General features: G+C 44.8%; 1 protein-coding gene across 2 annotated transcripts in view; it reads right to left on the reverse strand.

Annotated features, from left to right (window-relative positions):
- The window catches only part of ZBTB38 (zinc finger and BTB domain containing 38), an 80,087-nt gene extending 66,928 nt beyond the window's left edge, over nt 1–13,159 (reverse strand). Inside the window, exon 1 of one of the 2 annotated variants that reach the window (XM_045287470.1) lies at nt 12,390–13,159. The gene's annotated coding sequence lies outside the window, so the exon portion shown is untranslated. The other variant, XM_004712110.2, reaches the window with a different exon arrangement.
- Between the last annotated feature and the right edge of the window lie 1,414 nt (nt 13,160–14,573).

Here is a 14,573-nt window from a genome sequence, read left to right on the forward strand (position 1 = left end):
AGCACTTGCCGACTTGTGTTTTGTGCTGAGGGCCGTTGCAAATAGCACGCCTGCTTCCTCTTTCTTTCTAAGGTTTCAATGTAACCACCAGTGGGGAGGGGGAGAGGTCTGGGGGCGGGGGTGCCAGGAGCCTCTGGACTCTACCCAGGGGTGGCGGGGAGCCCACAAAGGACCCACGACCCTCCAGGGTCCAGGCCCCACTCAGGGGACAACATGGGACCCACAACAAGCCCTTGAACCCCCAGACCCCACAGTGAGGGCAGCAGACACCGCTTCCTCCGGCAAGGGCAGTGGAGGGCACTCCTTAGAACCTGCTGGACGTCAGAACCGAGCCAGGTCCGGTCCGCAAAAGGGACCTTGGATCCCCCAGTCAGACCCCAGACAACATCCAAGCCCCACACTAGGGGAGAGGATGGCTTGGAGAAAGGCACGTGTAGTTCTAATTTCATCCAATTCTCGGAACCGCGTCACCAGTCACCGTAACCAGCAGGAGAGGCCTAGGCAGATCTTCCCCAACGTGGGCTCAGAACAATTTCACACAAAAGAACCAGGCCAAACCAAAAGGCACCAACTGCCTGCTGCCTTCCCATGGTTTGTCCAAGATCACAGGGAAAGTGCGAGTGCTCTCTAATGTATACGTTTTGTTTGCTTGTTTTGTCCCACCCACATCGCCCATGTTGCCTGGGTCCTGAAAAGACCCGAGTGCTGTTTGAACAATTTCTTTAAAAAGACTTCGTTTCTGGGCGACAACTTACAAGGACAAAAAACCTGCTCTGTACTTGATTTACATCTTGTGTGTAGCCTGGAAGCAGCTCTTGTAATCAGCTTCCCAATTCCTGACCCCGTTTTGAGAGTGTGATGGTTTTGATGAATAAGTAAGACTCAAATATGAAATGCGATTCAAGCAAGACATTTTATCACAATCAAGGAAAATATTTTTAATACTTTGTGGTCTCCTAGTCAAATTGAAGCATCGCAGAAGTTAAAAATAAAGGCAGGGTTTTTGCATGTTGGCTGTTTGAGCAACATGCATACACACGTACACAACCAATGCCTCAATGCAAAACACCCTTTATTCTCTGGCCATAGTTTGGCCCATGCTAGAAAGATCTCCTCCACTAAATTGCTTTCATTAAGTAATGATTCAAATTCCCATTTAGGGAAAAAAGAAAGGAGGGAAGGAAAGAGAGAGAGAGAGAGAGAGAAAGAAATCCTGCAATGTTTTTGTATAGGTAACTGCCTGAGAGAGCTTGTGAATTCCAACCTAAAGAAACGTATGGTCTAGTTGCATGTTTTTAATTTTTCGATAGAGGCTTTTGGAAGTTGTGAACATCATTCAAAGACACCCGAGAGAACTAGAGCACGGAGATTGAGAACCGTGAATTGGAAAGAGTATGAGACACTCCTTTGAGAAGGTGGGGAGGTGGGAGAGTAAGGCAACTTGGAATCAGCATGCCAACTTGCCCACTGGTAACTTTAGGTGTGTCATTTAACCTCCTCATTCATCTAGAATATGGGATTGATTTTAGTAATAGTATCTTCCTGTTGGATTTCTGAGAATGAAATGATATCAATCATAAAAGGTGTTTATAATAGTGCCTGGCACACAGTATTGTAGTGGGTTATATGGTAGGCAGGTAACTGCAAGCTCAGTAGTTCAATAAAGGAGTTTTTCAGCTCCTTTAAGGAGTTAGAGCCTCAGAAGCCTACAGGGGCAGTTTTAATCTGTCCTATAGGGTCGCTCTGAGTCAGAATGGCAGTGAGTTTTTTGGTACACAGGAAGTGCCCTCTCAGTTATTGGGGCTCAGGTACCCTGAGCTCTAAGTAACTGCCATGCAAACAGAGAGAATCATAGTTACTGTTTATTTACTCTGGCAACATTCCCTGGATAACCTGCCCCAGGTCACATGGTGTACAACCTAAAGGGATTTAAATCCAGGTCTGACTCTACCTCCCGCCTTCTTGAACTGCTAATCCTAACATGTTCCAGGCGGTACCTTGATCAGACGCTGCAACAGCTTGTCGAGGTCAAACCTGCTCTGGCCCTCCTAAGAGGTTTAGCAAGCGAATGGTTCTTTACATCCACTTGGGAATTCACAAACAATGGCGTTTCTTTCTTATTAGAGCCAAATGTTTCTCTAGAAGCACGGAGATTTCCCTAAATTACTACTAATAACTAAAATATAATCGCAACAGTTTCAAACACCACAGCCGAAAACTTACATAATCAGCCTGTCCTTCAAAAATTTCCACCCTTCCTCATAACCAGTCATACATTCTCTCTCTTAATCATTCTGATTCTGGGGAACTATCTGGAAATTTCCAGAAATGCTCCAGCGTCTTATCATTTTATTCTTTCTCACAGAGGTTTATTCCAGTCAAAACAGCTAACCTCGATACATTTTCTATATTTTTTAATACCCTTCATTTGCAAATATTTGCCAAAGTCCCAAGATTTTCATGATTCCCTTCTAAATGTGGACCCGTTTTCAACATCTGCATAGCATGGCTCCTGAACAAAGGCGGTCTTCTCCATGTGTCCGTGTTCTTTGTTTCTACCTCGTATTGTGAACCCGCCCACACAACTGTTGTTATGCTACAACCGTGGGGCAGTTCTGCTGTGTCCTATCAGGCCACTGTGAGTCAGAGTCCACTTGACATGCCACCAACACAGCACTTGCCGACTTGTGTTTTGTGCTGAGGGCCGTTGCAAATAGCACGCCTGCTTCCTCTTTCTTTCTAAGGTTTCAATGTAACCATCAAAACCCAAAACCACTGCCATCCAGTAGATTCCAATTCGTAGTGACCCCATAGAGCAGAGATAGGAAATCTTTTTTTCTGCCAAGAGCCCTTTGGATATTTATCACATCATTCTTAGGCCATACAAAGTTGTCAACTTAAAAGTTAGCCTGCCCTATTTGAACACTCAGAAGGTTGGTCACTTGAGAATTGTTGAAGCAAGGCGATAGCTATATGGGTGTCTTGGTGTGTTTTTCAAGTGTCTCTGCTTTTACATGCTTGGTTAAGTGGCGGGGCAATGAAAAAGAGGCAGCCCTCATCGAGGTGGATTGGTCCAGCGGCTGGAACAAAGGGCTCGGCATGGGGACAATTGGGAGGATGGCACAGGACTGGGCAGGGTTTCCTTCTGTTGCGCACAGGTGGTTCTGAGTCTGAACCAACTGGATGGTACCTAACACCAACAAGAACGTTATTTAAGATTTTCATAGAGAAGTTTGTAAAGTTATGTTAATGAAAGATTTAATGATAAATAAGTAATACAGTGCTTATACTCTGGGATTATGTTACAAAAAGATGGCCAGTTGTCTACAAAGACATTCTCTCCACTAGCAGAAAGTTCGCCACGATGATAAAAGAGTGACGAGTACATGCCAGATTCTTTCACACTAAGTATACGCTGACTTTCATAGTGAGAGAGGTCATGCAATATAACAATTACATAAACAACAACAACAAAACCCCAAACAAAAACTGCCATCGAGTCTATGCCAACCCAGGGTAGAACTGCCCTTGTGCATTTCCAAGATGAGCTCTTTACGGGAGTAGGAAGCCGGTCTTTCTCCTGAGGAGTGGCTGGTGGTTTCAGACTGCTGACTGCAGGCAGGAGCCCCACGTGTAAGCACTACACCACAGGGCTCCCCTGAGAGGCAGGTTGCTCTTACAGGAATGTGTGTATCGGCTGCAGCCAGTGAGGACTGCTTTTTAAAAAATCATTTTATTGGGAGCTCATACAACTCTTATCACTATCCATACATATATCCATTGTGTCAAGCACATTCGTATGTTTATTGCCATCATCATTCTCAAAACATTTGCTTTCTACTTTCTGGACTGCTTTTGATAAAGGCAGAAAGAATATCTATACCCTGAATTTTCTATCCTGAGTTTGCACACTGGTTTAGAAAAGGACTCATCATAGCTTGCAGGACAAATTTGGTCTGATACCTGTTTGTGTAGGGCCCACAAGCTAAGTATGCCTTTTACAGTTTTAAGTGAGTGAAAAATCCAAAAGAATATAACATTCAGATTTCAGTGTCCATAAACGAAGTTGTATTGGAACACAGCCCCAGTCATTTACATGTGGACGTGACTCTGCATCGAGCTGCGAATCCACAAGATCGGCAGTTAGAGTCCACCAGCCACTCCACAGGAAAACCAGGAGGCTGTCTGCTCGCATAGACTTACAGTTTGGGAAACCCACTGACGCAGTCTACCCTGTCCTAGAGGGTGGTTATGAGTTGGAATTGATTCAGTTTGGTTTCGGTATATTTGCTATATATGTGATTACATAGTACCCTGATTTTTGTCTCTTGAACCCCCAGAGCCTAAAATACTTATTATCTGGCTCTTTACAGAAGGAGGCTGCCAACCACAGTTTAGAACTGGGCTTTCTGGGTTAGCAGTAAGAGGACTAGACTAGACGGCAAACATGGGTCTGCCATTTAACTCTCTCTCAGCTTGACACAACTTGTCACAACTTTTCTGGGTCACAATTTCCTCCCGAAGAGAATCCAGAGCAGGCACAGGCTATGAGGGCATACGAGCTAAGCAAGAAGTGCAAGGCTGAGAGCAGACCATGGGGCGGAGAGCCAGGCTGGTGAGGAGAAAGAGAGAACAAGCTTTGGGGGTTCCCAAGGCTGGGCAGCAGGTCTGCGAGCAGTGTGACTTTGGAGTAAAGAATCTCTAAAGCCTGTGGTGAGAAGCAGACATTTTTGGCTATATCTCTAGCCTGGTCTTTGAGAAGATCCAGAAACACCTGGTCCAGGCTGGGTAAGAAGGCTGCTCAGTTCGGGTTTCATCCAGATGTGGCAGCGCGGTCAGGAGCAGAGTGCACGCTGGGGCTCAGCCTGCAGAGAGGCAGGCTTGCCGTGGAAACCTCCTCAGACTTTGGGACCGGTCATCATTAGAGGCATCACTCTGTAGGCTCCTCAGACTTGCCACAGGGGGACAATCCAGCAACGAGGAAGGTGTCGCAATGGAACCCGGAGAGAGCATCATCCGGAACATGCAGGCTTCAACAGAAGCTGGCCTTTCAGCCTTCTCTGCAGTGACATGGCCCTCCAGCACTCAGCCTCCCTTGCACCCTGCACGTCAGCATTTTGCCCACCTCCCTGGGACTGTGCCCTGGGCTCCCCCTTTCTTTGTTTCTGTGCCCCCTCACTCAGCCCCCTTGCTGCCCTCTCAGTCTGCAACATCTTTCCATTTTGCCACCCCGTTCTTTTCCACACCCTCCCCCTGCGTGATTCCGAGAATTTTTCAGTGATGCCACCCTGGACCTTCCCCTACTAAAGGTTCTCCTGTCCCCTCCCTGGGCTAAAGAAAGAGCTGGGGGAGGGGGCACTTACAGGGGCACTGCCCTTCTGGGACTTCAGCACATGCTCAGCTGGTGGCTTTTGTTTCTGGGCTTGCTGGTTTGTAAGGCCCTCGGGGTAGGGACTTGGAGCTTGGACCGGCGCTGCTGGGGAAGGAGAACAACACTGAGCGGCCTTAATTAGAGCAAGGCCTCAGACCCGGCTGGGAGATTTTTGCAGGCGAAAAGAAAGGGGATTTCAAAATATCCTTCTGGCAGCAATGGCCATGGGGTAAGGAAGAGGCTTCTTTCAGTATTTGCAGGAAACCACGAGAGCCCGCGCTGCTCTTCAAGAACACAGAAATCAGATTTACGCAGGCGCGTTCCAATCCCTCCACAGGCAGAGCCTTTTGTAATGCGGCCATTGCAGACACCAGGCCAGACTTGAACCCTGAGCTGGCAGGGTTGCAGAGGCAGGGGAACGCTGCAAGATGGGCTTCAAGGCCCGGAGAGCAATTTTTGGGTCAAGGAGACATTTAGGCCACAGCCATGCCATGCCGGGACCACCGGACGGAGACCAGTGCTGTGGCAACTAGTCTGTGATTTTACCTGCTGCCGAGAAAGCTTTCTGCAAAGCAGCCCACACAGAGACTTTATTGTCCTCCTGGGAAGGTAAAAAAACCAAGGCATGGGTGCCTGCATCACAAATTCACATGTTTGCATTCAAGGGCTTCACAACTAACATCTGCTCATGAATGCGGAAGAGTGGCAGCTGCTATCGAGGTCACCTGGCAAGGCAGGCGGACCAGCTTGGAGCAGGGCAGCTAGACATACGGTGACATATTAGGAGCCAAGGCATCTCGGGAAGGTGGTGAGACACAGAGCACCAATAAGGAGCTGTCCTTGCCATCAGCAGAGATGACCCTCAAACTGAAGGCTGGCCTCCAAGAAAACCCATTGCAGTTGGTCAAGTCAAGCACCCTATCAGACTGAGAACTGCCCCCACAGGATTTCCAAGCCCGTCATTTCTATGGAAGCTGACAGCCTCCTCATCCTCTCTAAGAGCGGCAGGAAGGTTTGGACCGCCAACCTTTTGGCTAGCAGGCAAGTGATTTAACTACAATGCCACCAGGGCTCCTTTGGCCTTCAAGGAACAGTATAAAAAGACACTAAGAAAACATCATTCGTCGCCTTGTCCAACTGGAAAGACACAATTGTGCCTGGTCATGCTTTGGGCTGTGACTTGCAAAGTCGTCGGCTCAAAACCACCAGCCACTCCATGGGAGAAAGGTGGGGCGTTCTGTTCCAGTAAAGAATTATAGTCTTAGGAACCCACAGGATCAGTTCTCCCCTGTCCTCTAGGCTCCCTGTGAGTGGGACTGGACCCGACGGCAGTGAGTTTGGTTTCGATGCCCTAGGCCAGTGGTTCTCAACCTTCCTAATGCCACAACCCTTTAATACAGTTCATCATGTGGTGGTGACCCCCAACCATAAAATGATTTCCGTTGCTACTTCATAACCGTAATTTTGCTACTGTTATGAATTGTAATGCAAGTATCTGATATGCAGGATGTATTTTCATTGTTACAAATTGAACATAATTAAAGCATAGTGATTAATCACAAAACAATAAGTAAATATATATTGTGAAATATTTATGTGTTTTCCGATGGTCTTAGGCAGCCCCTGTGAAAGGGTTGTTGCCCGACCCACCCCCCCCCCCGCAAAGGGGTCACGACCCGCAGGTTGAGAACTGCTGCCCTAGGCCTACCTTCCACATGGATAGCAGATCCCAGTCTACCTGGGCTGCAGCGGTACCTTCGCACAGTAGAGGCCCAGCAAATGCTCCCAGAGGTGAGCTCCGTCCATTCTGGAGGTTTCCTCCTCTGCTGATGGACCATATTCACAAACAAGCTTTTCTTAAACCATGCAGGGATAGGGGTCAGAGCCCCTCAGAATATACTGAGGTCTAAGGAGGACACATCCGGAGTGCCAGTAGGCTACCTCGAACTGTGATTGCATTTGCTGCCAAATGTACGAATCCGTCTCAAAGGCCAGACAGTTAAGTAAACCCATTCCTTTGTTCTCCTATCTTCATCAGCAGGCTCTTGGTTCTTAAGAAATTTCTTAGTGCTATTTTATCTAATTAAAAAAAATAAAGAAAAGAAAAACTCCAAGTAGTGAAATATTTAGAAGGCCACCAGCCAGTAGAAGCCTTCTGTGGAACCTGGCAAATGGTGGTGAGAGAGGACAGGGACAATCGGTTGTCAAGATGAAACAGACCATTGCTCCATTTACCTTAGGGGAAAAGGAAAGCAAAGAGGTATCTTAAAGTTTTGCCGAATGTGTTTAAATTCTGGTGGTTTCATGAAAATATACAACAAATGCCTTTCGAGAAACGTCCTTGTTCTGAGAAGCTGTTCTTCTGAACATTTCTCGGGCTTGCGCCGAACTGGTGCCAAAATTGTATCATCTTCAAGGACAGCAATGCTGGCTGTCACATGGTATCTTCTCAGGCAGGCTTCGGGGCTGCCTGGGCCAAGGGCACCCAGTCCTCAGAATCTGACTAGCTAAGTTCAGCACAGGGGCCTGGCCAGCCCTCTCACTGTGGTGGAAGCTGATCCCAGCAAGGCTCATCCATCAGTTGTTGAACCTGAAGACTGAGCCGGTGACACCTGAAGGAAGCTAGGAAAGCCTACAGTTGGGGCGTGAACACTCCTCTGGCAAACACAGGTCCCGACTACCTCTTCCCTGGTAGAGGGAAGATGGGACTCCTCCCATCACGCATTAAATGCCCTTCCTCAGGAAGCCTTTCCCTGGCCAGCTATTCTGAAGTAGTTCTACTCCTCTTACTGTTTTTTTCACAGCACTTGTCTGTTTTAGTTCTTTGCTCTCATATGTATTTTGTCTGCCCCCAAGTAGATGGCGACCCCTAAGAAGTAGACCAGGGACTGTCGTGTTCATTACTATAGTCCCTGGCTCTGGAGTAGAACCTGACATCCAATAATGTGCTTGATGTTTGGTTACCAAGGTTGTTGTTAAGGATAGCATTTCCCTCGGATGAACCAGGAAGTTAAAGGTCTAGCATCATTTAGTACTGAAGAGCAAGGTACTAGATCTTGTTTCTCAATATCAACCCGAGAAAGGTCTCTAAGTCATGGTTGAGCCCTGGTGACTCTGTCAGGTAAGCGTTGAAGTGCTAACCACAAAGTCTGTGGTTCAAACCCATCAGCTGCTCCCTGGGAGAAAGATGAGGCAATCTGCTTCCAGAAAGACTTACAGCATTTTTTCTTTTTTAAAGACTTACAGCCTTTTTTTTTTTTAAAGACTTACAGCCTTGAACAGGATATAGGATCACTATGAGGTGGGATTTTGATTGCAGTGAGTTTATTTTCTTTTTTTAATAGGGGATCCATAAAAATGGGTGCTAAATGATCAATATCACCTCATAGGTGATGCAATTATAAGATTGTTGAGAGATGCAATGAGTTAAATCTTTGAAAAGCATTTCCTATTCCCCAAGGAAAAAGGAGTTGAGAATTCTATACTATAAATCATTCAGGCAGAAAACCACACATTTGCCCATTTTGTTTTGGTGAGAACAAAGCATCTGCTTGTGCTTTCTGCCTGCCGCACCTGCTCTGGCCCGCCTGTGACAAACACTTTAGCCAGGGTTTCAACACAGTCTCTTACATTAACACCTGGAGGTGCAAAGTGCCATCCTCTACAATGGGGAGGAAGCAGCACTTCGCCCGACTAATTTAGGAAATTCAATAATATTTTAAACAGGTATGTTTAAGAAGGCTTTGTAGCTTGCACACATTTCTGTGAAACAAGAAGGCAAAACATGTGAGCACAACACAGCTAAGTCTTAATAATTGTTCTTCTGTTCGTTGGTCTCTTATTAGACTGACAATGGTACAGTGCACTTCCTAACAGTCTTCCTTGGTTTTCTAGCTCCTTGAATTGTGGTGAAAATTCTCACAGGCAAGAGCAAGAGTAACATTAAATGAGAAATGCCACCCCCAAAAAAAAAATTCATTAGGTATACAAATCCAAACAAGATGATGCAACCAACTGTGCTTGAGTTAAAAACAAAAGGATTAATATTTGATAAAGCAGAAAGGCAGTATCGAACCTATAAGGCATTCATTTTTTATGGTAAAACAAATCCATCGTATTCTATATAATCTTGTAATTAAGATTCAAATCAGTTCAAAATTATTAATTTGTACTGGCCTATCAAAATAGAAGACACTGTAGTTGTAATCTTTCTGAATAGCAATAGTGTTTTAATTACAAATGCCTGGCTCATTATTTGCTCAAGAGAGAATGACAATTAGCTTGATCCTGCTGCAACGATTAATGCTACTGGTACTAAAATAAATAGGCAATTCTGAAACCAATTTCTGGCATTTTCCTTCACGATCTTCTGATTGATGCTATGTTCAATGTACTCATTCATTTTAAGTTAAAAGGAAAATGGCCCCCAAACAGCTCCTCCACAATAAAAGGTCTTGCAGGAAGAACATTTCATGACAGCCAGAGAATGAAATCACTGAGAAGAATCACGTGATGTCATTGAGTCAGAAAAATGCCAAGCAAGATATTTAAGTTGGTCTCCCCCCCCCACACACACACACGAAAGCAAACCAACCCAAGACAACAACAACAGCAGCAAAAAACCTTTAGCTCGCAAGAAATTTTATTTTTTTGCAGACAATGCTGTGGAAAGTAGAAAAACTGCTAGAACAAAGCAAGTGTTTACAAGATGGTCCTGAATCTCAACTCTCTTCACACCAGAACAAAGCTCAGGGATGCAGGCTTGGCACCATCTTCCTCCGAATGAATGCACCTACCCACAAAGATGTTCCGCAAAGGCTCCACGTGCAATTCCCAACGGGGATGGGCTTGGGGTGGGCCCTACTCTACGGAGCACTCAGGTTTCCAGTGGGGGATCGGGAAAAACCAGATCAGAAGCATTCTCTGGTTCTCCGAATTTCTAAATTACCTTTTGTCTCAGTGGCGCTGGTGAACGTGTGATAATGAAACTACAAGCACAGACCGAGGCTCGCATTTTGGAGCACATTACAGAGAAAACCTTCATTTTGAAAGTAGTGAGTAAAAAGAAGGAAGGGAAAAAAGCTCTCATTGTGCAAGCTTTCTCTGTAAGAGTAGATAGCTGGCTTAATTTTTAAGACTTAGAGCCCGCGATGAAAAACGTTTAAAACCAGTTCAGACTCTTGGTATGGGTGGAAAAGGAACTGAAAAAACTTCATTAAACATTTGTTTGTTTGTTACTTTTTTTAAAAAGAGACCTGCTTTTGCATTACTGTTATTGCATTTTTAAATGGGATTTGGTTACCAAGGAAACATGTTCTGGGCCCAGTGTTGATTTGAAACTAAAATATATTTTGAGGAGTTATGCTCAAAGGAAAAGAGCCCATGAGAATTTTTTTTTGGAAGTGCCGAAATTTGGTACTGCTATAACCACAGCTGCAAGTCAACCACTTGAAAGGTTCGGGAAACTCTGTTTCTTCTTTCAGGGTCATCTAGATTTAATATTTTCCCCCTTAAAAATTACAGTTCCTTAGTCCTCCAAGTCATAGACATTCAGATAATGTCTTTATCCTTGAGCAGGTTCTAAAATGGCTTTGGGGAGCTGGCAAAGCTTCATCTTTAACCTTTCATCTAACACGCTTAAAGACCGCTTTTGAAATTTTAAATATTTTTAATGTTTTGTATTAAGCCTGTTTGCGCTCTTCACAATATCTCCAGAAACCCACTTATTTTCAGTTGCAAGCTGAAATGGAGTTGAATCAGCAGACTTTTCAAAAAATCCTTTTGTTGCCTAGTAGCGCCACACCTATCATAAAGATGATTTTTTTTGAAAGAAAAGAAATGTCTTACCCTTAGGGTCATTTTATAAGTCTACAAGCACTACAGATTGATATAGTATATCAGTAGGAGAGGCTATCCAATTTAATGCCATTCATCCTCCCCCCAAAAGATTACAACTGGCTCATTTAATTTTTATATTAAAAGTCATATTTTAATCCATCTAATGCTCTTATTGCACGGCTCCAAGAAAAAAAATCTATAAAACATGCAAATGTCAACCTACCTGTATGCATCACTTGATGCAGTGCTGGCACGGGAAGACACTCAGCCATCTTTAAGGAATGCGACGGAGACCAACTGATTTTTCCGTCTTGTTGCTCACAAGTTTTAGATGCAATTGTCACCCAAAATAAATAAATAAAATCATCATCATCATACGCAGAACAGCTTGGATGTGCTGTGATCACGAGAACTGAATTTATCACCAGGAAAACAGCACCGGATAGAAAGAAATTTCTCATCCACGGTTTCTCCGAGGCTGCACTCAAGGAGGTGGGGTGTTGAGTTTTCCCCCCTGCCTCCTCTGAGAGTTCAAAGCCCGGAGCTGACCACTGCAAAGACCACTATCACATGCTCTGAAAATCAACCCACTGACACCAGTACTGAAAATACCATTTTGAGAGCCTAAGTCGTCTGCACGCCACAGAGCGTATGAGCGTTAAAAATAGATTCCACCTTGCCTCCTACCTGCATAATAAATATGTAAGTTTCCAGGGTTCAATTTGATATTCACATTAATTAACAATACAACATACATTATTTAAAAGCTAGCAAATGCAAGAAGAATGGAAGACAACCATCTGGGAGCAGAGTTTTTCGTTGTTGATGTTTTGTTTTGAGGGCTTTTTTGGTTGCTTTGTTTAAAAAAAAAAAAAAAGTAAAAGCCTATTTTGAATGTGACGAAAAGCAAACATCCAGAAGCAAATGAATCGGAACGGAAAGGTGATGCTGAAATCTCCCAGGCTGTAATGAGGCAAAAGCAAGTCCTCGCGACCAGATGACACGGCACAGAGAGCATTTACATACTCACATCTGAAACATGTAATGAATTCTATACACAGCATGCACGCCCAGCACAGGCACGGCTAATCCTGCCTGCCATCTTAGGCTCACGGAAGCAAGATACGCACTGCATGCAGCACAGGAGCGCTAGGGAAGGAGGAGGCAGGGGACAGCTCACCTTAAATGCAGTGTCTGAGTAATGTTGTACGTGACATTGCATATCAGCCTCAGAGTCTTGGTTCAACTGGGTAGGAGGGAACAAAGAAAAATGTCATCAACTGGTGATGCAAGATGAGCCCAATCACTAACCAGTGTTTTCAGCAAACTCCAAATTCTGCAACCAGGCAGTCGAAGGCATTTTGTACACTTAAGCAGAGCTGCTGCACAATGAATGTGTTCTTCTGCTTCTGCGAATCAAACAGTCCTTGGGCTAAGGAAGAAAATAGGCTGGAACGAAGACTGTCGTGTCCTCCTCTTGAAGAAAGCTTCCAATACAGTATGTATCTGGTCTGGGATGCGTTTTTTGTAGATTGTTCATTTCACAGAATTGCTAACGCCAGCAGCACCAGCAGCAACCAAAAGGCTGCCAGGCTACTGTAAAGTCAGAATTATTCTGAAGGAGGGTATAAAATGTTGGATTAGTTCTCGGAACCCTAGATGGTGCCGGCAAGCTTGCGGAAGAATGCATGATCAGCTGTCTGAATTCCTGCTGCATAACCTTGAACCAAGCAGCGTCAATGCATCCTGCTCAATGCAGCTGCAGTGCAGGATGGCAGACAGAATGTTCTCAAAATGTGAAAGAATTGTCTTAAATTTAGGAAGCAGAGCAGAATCAGAACAGAAAAATAAAATTGGTGCTGGGATCCTCTGGATGCATCGCTCTCTCGAACGATACAGGCTGTCTTTAGGACGCTGACCTAAATAACGCTAAGACTTGCAGCAGCCACGACTGCACTTGCTCAGAGCACAGAACATGCAAGGATGATTTTTCTGCTCCCTCCCCCTTCGGAAGCTACATTCTGAAATAACAAGCCGTTAGCAGGAACACCAAAAGGCTCTGGATGGTACATACTGGAAGAGAAGAAATGTGTGTGGTGCTGAGAGGCAGTGCTTCTTTGTTTTATTTTGAGGCTTAGCTTAGCTGCACTTGCACAATGACATTGACATCATGGAGGTCAGGGCTAGCACTGGGCGGCGATCCTTTTTATGAGCGAAATGGTTTCTAAAAATTAAATCACATCTACTCAAACACCAAATTCCATGTCTTCTTCCGTACCACCTCCCTACCCCCACTGCTCAAGATTGATGAGTTCTGGCTTGGCTATATGTAATAGCTTTCCTTAGCGACGTCAGTACATAATTGTGAGGAATTAATCTTTTAAAGCAAAACCTTCCAGAATTCTTATGCATCTCCTGGTCATGCCTTCCTATCAACACACACACACACACACACACACACACACACACTTCTTACACATGCAATTGAAACTCAAATTGCAATGAAATGTTTAACATGTGGAACCAAAAAAAAATGTGGTGAGAAGAGAGCTGCTTGTTCAGGATTTTTGAGGAAATGCCTACGAAGCAAACACAGTTTTGCTATAAAACCAGTGTCACTGTGTCCCCACAGAGAGAGAGAGCAAAGCTTACTAGAAGCATTTGCTTAGGCCCTGCCAGCAGGTAAAAACAGCCCAACCAACCAATCAAAACTACAAGGATTGCCTTGACGATGTTGTATGAAACACGAAGTCTTATTTCTGAGGGACTAGAGCACATTCTTTCCCACGCTTATCTCTTCAGCTACAAAGAACGCCCCCCCCCCTCTCCCACCCCCACCCAAACAGCCCGGTCATAAGCCAGCATTTTTAGATAATGCCATGATACTGCTTTTGAATAGCTGCTATTTACATTTTTTTCTTCTTCGACTTTCCAAAATCTTTAATTGCCTATTGCATCATCCAATATGTTAATATTAATTAATTTCAACCCGAGCGTAAAAACAAATGAGTATTTTCTGGGGCTGCTGGCTTTGCAGCGCAATGTCTTTCATAAGGACTGGCTAAAAATAACCAGGTTAGCAAAACATTCAAGTTCCCTAGAAACATTTAAAAGGAGAATAAGGTATTCAAATATTTTAACATATGTACTAGATTTCACAACTGGATCTCTGTCTTTAGCTCCTTCCTCAGAGCCCAAGTGACCTGAAGCTTAATGTGTGGAAAGCACCTGGCCTGCCTCTGTTGGGTTGTCCAGATGGCTGGTCCTACCTGAATGACACCGGGTCCTCTTCTCACTGGCGCACCTCTCCCCACAAGTTCTCCAGACATGAACGAAGCTCCACCAGAAACAGTGGCTCCTGGTG

The sequence above is a fragment of the Echinops telfairi genome, unplaced genomic scaffold (assembly GCF_000313985.2).
Source record: "Echinops telfairi isolate 266 unplaced genomic scaffold, ASM31398v2 ScPeMD7_16;HRSCAF=60, whole genome shotgun sequence".
In the NCBI taxonomy this organism is placed as follows: domain Eukaryota; kingdom Metazoa; phylum Chordata; class Mammalia; order Afrosoricida; family Tenrecidae; genus Echinops; species Echinops telfairi.